This window comes from Palaemon carinicauda, chromosome 2 (assembly GCF_036898095.1).
Source record: "Palaemon carinicauda isolate YSFRI2023 chromosome 2, ASM3689809v2, whole genome shotgun sequence".
NCBI classification, from domain to species: Eukaryota; Metazoa; Arthropoda; class Malacostraca; order Decapoda; family Palaemonidae; genus Palaemon; species Palaemon carinicauda.
Genome location: NC_090726.1, coordinates 135,428,372 through 135,433,747, shown reverse-complemented (window position 1 = coordinate 135,433,747; position 5,376 = coordinate 135,428,372). Strand labels below are relative to the sequence as shown.

Genomic DNA, 5,376 nt, shown 5'->3' with positions numbered 1-5,376 from the left:
GGCGACTCACGCAAGTACTTCAAGTGTTTTAAACCACTTTAGAACAAAACACGAAGTATTTTGTGAAAATATTTCCTTTTTTTATTTGAAGGCTGATGACATACGCCTTGCTTTTTTGGCTTTTGCAATCTCTTACAACAGAAAACAAATCAGAGTTGTTGGTTTTTTTTCGTGGGCGACTGACTATGCGCAGGGACACTCCGTCAAGCTTACGTTGGCTGTCCCTTGAGCTTAGCGACCCCTTTTACTCTGTTTGGTGGCTGGGCGCTTGGCGCGCGCGTGTGTTGCGTGAGGGAGCCAAGTGGACGGACTGAACTCTTCTCACCAGCACACGGACAGTTATAAAGGTGGCGGGTCGCAGGCTGGGTCTCGACAGATCCTTGAGGGCGGGGGGGTTGTTTGGCTGGCCGGTTACCTGTCCTAGGGACCGATCCCCCTGGTCGAGCCTTTGGCCCGTCCTGCGTATAGCGGGGCCTTCCCCTATCCGCCACTCTATCCTTAGTCGCAGTCTCCTTCGCTTTAACCTCTAGCTATCAAAATGCTAAGAAATGTGCAAATTCACTTTCACCGCTTCCATGATGCTTTTGATTACAAATGAATAAATATGATACCTCAATCAAGCTTTAATTGTTCTAATAAATCTTCAAAATTGTGAACCGAAAAATAAACATTTTATTTCAGTCAAAATAAGATTAAGAAAAAGAACCACCAATGTTTTATAATTTCTTTTTATAGTGTTTATGACATTTAAGAGTCGCGAAGGACATTTAATTTAGAAAAGAAAACGGAAATTTCATGTTGGTCAGGTATACAATCTTGCAAGATTCGCCGACTTTTGTCCTTTCTCATATTATTTTTCATCTCCTTCCTCTTTGTCATCATCTTCCACTTGTTTTTTTATTGTTGCTATCTGTTTTCAAACTCTCTTTGCATTGTTTACAGAGGAATTTCTTAACCTCGGTTCTTTTGCAATAAAAGTCGAACTCAAAAATCATAATAAGATGTTTGACATTAGAAATTATTATGATAACAATAATTAAGTGAGAAGAAACTTAACTGAACGAATTTTTAATACTTGCACTTTTCCATATTAATCTAATCATGTCAAGGTTTTCATAAAAAAAATATGAGAAACTTTCATTTAGATAATTGTTTAAGATTCTCTAGCTTTATACTGACCTCCCGTATCACCTACGCTAAGTATCAGAAACTATTCTATTCTATGATGAATAAATTTCTCACGAAATGAAAAATGACCTAACATGTAAAAATAATTCTAGAATTATAGCACCTCTTGGCTATTCTGTTACCACCAAATAATTCTATCAAAAGTCCCATCAATTCTACGGTTAAGATTGTACACGAATGAGTTCCCGAGCTAGGTCTATACTCTAAAATCTTTAATGCAAAACACACCGGTCTTTTGTATGTATGAATTAAGAAACAAACCGGAGGCAAAGTATGTCACGAATACCAACGAGACGATAATCGCCCTTTACATGTACCATAGAATCATAGCTTCTTGTAAAAGTTGTAATGAATAATGACTTTTTTCTTGATAACTAAAATTATGCGTAGGGGTAGAGTGAGCCAGACTCTTCCAGACTCTGACAAATATACGCATTTGTAAGTAATTTAAAGCAATTAACATCTCGTTATCTCAGAGAGAGAGAGAGAGAGAGAGAGAGAGAGAGAGAGAGAGAGAGAGAGAGAGAGAGAGTATGGTCGGGATAAAAAAACTACGTAAAAGCAAAGGTTAGTTCGTACACAAATTTCTATAACGAAAATACAAAGGTGCAAACGAAAAAAGTGTTGTATAACCTTCACGGAAAAGAATTAACGAGAGAGAGAGAGAGAGAGAGAGAGAGAGAGAGAGAGAGAGAGAGAGAGAGAGAGAGAGAGAGAGAGAGAGAGAGTATGGCCGGTATAAAAAAAACGTAAAAGCAAAGGCAAGTTCGTAAAAAAATTTCTATAACGAAAATACAAAGGTGCAAACGAAAAAGTGTTGTATAACCTTCACGGAAAAGAATTAACGAGAGAGAGAGAGAGAGAGAGAGAGAGAGAGAGAGAGAGAGAGAGAGAGAGAGAGAGAGAGAGAGAGAGAGAGAGAGAGAGAGTCATATAACCCATGTTTGTCCTGCAAGGGAAGGACGGGTTCTGGCGATTCCTGGAAGAGACAATTAAGACGAGTACTTATTTCAGTGGTGCGACATGGGGCGTTTCTTCAGTACGTCAGAAGAGGCAAAAAAAGTTCAGAAACTTTATTATCTTGAAGAACTGAATCACGCAAACATTTTTAAATAGAAAAAGTGGCCTTCTATTTCACATGAAGATGATCCTCGAAATATCACCTCCAAAACCATGACCGAGAACTTGTTTTGAGGAAAAGGAAATTCTGGAAAAGGTTCGGCTTTCCAGGTTTACCTAAACGTCTCCTCTGAAAATGCAAAGGAAAATTACAAATTGGAGAAAAGGGACAATTGTTTTTGTGGTTTTCTATTAAGAATGCTATAGGAGAGCCTATGCATTTGTACTGTACGAATACAGTACAATCGTTTCTAAGAATTTATTTTATGAATTATTTTTGGAATTCATGATAAAAGTAGAGGAATTAAATTTTTTAATAAATGGCTCTGAAAATTCTGCACTTATCAAAAGGATATAAATAGATTTAAAAAAAAAAGAAAATCCTTCAATTTTATGAAATGGTTTAGCAAACATAGTAAACTTGGATAAAACTACTTCCCTTCCAGTTAAAACCTGATATGAAAATAAAAAATGGATAAAATTATGACCAATAAGGATTCTAAGGAAGCCAAAGTGAGTTTTAAGGAGATGTAGCTACTACACCCTAATAGTTTTTTCTGTAAAAGATGAGTACGAAAGCAAAACGAAAATCTTAGAATCAGGAATAGTAAAACATCATAAGTGATATAAAATTAACCGCCAGTACTTCGGGTATATGTCCAGTTTAGTTCATTTTACCTCCTCCATGGCTGTTATCTTGTTGGTTCGGTTTGTGTCTTTATGGTATGTTTGTTAGACATATTACGAAAACATTTATGTCCGGACGGTTACAAAATTTGGCGAGAGACGAACTCCACGACTATCAATAAGTTATATATTTTGGGAGAAGTAGGCATGTAACTATTGAAGGGAAGGAAATTTTTGGTGAGTGGTTTATTCTGCGTTTGTAATGGTTTGTGGAATACAGTCTTGCTCGACTACCAGTATTTGTTTGGTTATTCCTTACTTTCATAAAAAAGTAATGACGTGAATATTCTCTCTCTCTCTCTCTCTCTCTCTCTCTCTCTCTCTCTCTCTCTCTCTCTCTCTCTCTCTCTCTCTCTCTCTCTCTCAATCGAGCTTAAAGGGGGTAGAGTAGCACATGAAAGACAAAAAACTTAAAAAAGTTGAAAATTTTAAAAATCTATATTTAAAATAAAACTCTTCAAAGCTAAAACTAAGAAATAACTAAACCATTATGACATACACATGGCACCAATGAAAAGAATGCCGTATGTAAACAGAAGCCATTTCCTGGGAGATATGGGCAAGAGGCAGATAAAATACAAGTATGAAGAGGAAGCTGACCATTAAGATACACCCCTTGACAAGCATTGACAGCTAGAGGATTCACAATGGACAAGGACTTTTGTCTCTTAAAAATATATCACCGCGGAAGGGTCCCTAAAAGGAACAACAAAACGCAGACAAAACAAATCGACACCCAAGAAACAAAAGAGGATGTCGAGGGTGGCAGTGACTTCATAAAGTGCTAGATTATGTGGCCTTTCATTTGTGATTATGAAATGCTTTGGGGAATCAATTATGTTTCCTATTGTTACTGAGTTTTGGAGGTAGAAAGGAAAGGGTATTTTTATAGACTTAAGAATGAATGCAGGATACAGACTAAAAAAAATCTTTTCACATTTCATTTATTCTTATACGAATATAAAACAGAAGAATTGGTAACAGGGATTATTAAACTACTCGCAGCGGATAAAAGGAAATCTTCAATACTCAGTTGGGGTCAATTTCTGGTGATTTAGTACAAAATATAGTTTGTTTCTAGAATTTTATAGTGCTCTATGGTTAGTAATATCAAACTTACCCTTTATATGCCCTTTTAATCTACTCTATTTGAATATCCTCCATTATTAAATAATATCGGATATCTGTTACTCGTGTAATGCGGATGATTTCCCAAGAAGTGTGAAAAAAAACCTAACAATTTAAATCCATCATACCTTAAACTAATAGCAGAAACTCCGGAAAGAAAAAAAAACCCTTCGTCCGTATATGAGGTAATATCTATGTTTAAAATGGGATAGGCAGGAAAAGACCCAAGTAAAGTAATAAAATACTTAACTCCGATCGTTTCCCTCCCTTGAAAAGAACTTGCGCTTGTCTATGATTCAAGTTTCTAGGAATACTTAGAACAGGTTATATCATATGATAAGAGCATCTCTCTGGAGACCTTTCCTGTTTTGATCACGTGCGCATAGCATTCACATCGGTTTGCTTCCCTCATGATTTGTAATTCTAAAAATAAGAAACACCGTTTTATTAAGGATACTTTTATTTTATGGGGCCATTTTGATTACCGGTAATACATTTTATACCGTATTCATTTTCGTACATTTTTTTTTTTTAATATGTCTCTAGATGGAAATTTGAGCATTAATAGGTACCGGAAATACATTCAGTACTGTATTCGCTTTCTTACACGTTTGGAAAATTTACCTAGTATGGAAAGTTGATGAGTGCTTTACTCTTCTCGAAAATGAAAGTAAAACTCAAACAAGTCTCTTTTATGCTTATTGAATTTAGAATGCACATTTGTCACCTCAACGTGAACCATCCCAAGTCATTATTATATTTCCTAACTTATCGCCAAAAATGAAAAATACCTTCCAATTTCTCGTACATTTCCTGAGAGTCTTCATGTTTAGGAGTGGCGTTCCCTACAGGTGTCGTGATGCTTGTTTTGCCGCACCTGTTCCGGTACAAGTGCCGGTAATGTAGCAAGACATGGACCATCCAACCTACCTGTATTCTCAGGTAACAAGGATTCATTAAGATTCTAAGCCAGCAATCGGTTACCCCACGTCTCGCCGGTAACTCAGAGAGTTTTATGCATTTATTTATTCATTTTCTAATTTGGGAGTCTGGGAGAAGGTAGATATCAACTTTCATTGTAACCAAGATAAACTTTATTTCGATATTACTTCTGAATTATAGCAGATTAGCCTTATCTTTTTCAATTCGTTTTAAAAAAACTTAGAAAAGCATAGTAGGAATTTTATCAAATTACCGAATGATCAAGTTACCCAACTACACACAGATTCAGGTGAGACAAAAACTTACGAAAAG

At 36.1% G+C, this 5,376-nt stretch overlaps 1 protein-coding gene across 1 annotated transcript in view; it reads right to left on the bottom strand.

The window, feature by feature from the left end:
* LOC137627239 (A disintegrin and metalloproteinase with thrombospondin motifs like) overlaps nt 1-301 on the bottom strand; it is a 69,243-nt gene extending 68,942 nt beyond the window's left edge. The window contains 1 exon segment of the mRNA XM_068358323.1: nt 1-301. This exon segment is cut by the window's left edge and continues 285 nt beyond it. The gene's annotated coding sequence lies outside the window, so the exon portion shown is untranslated.
* Between the last annotated feature and the right edge of the window lie 5,075 nt (nt 302-5,376).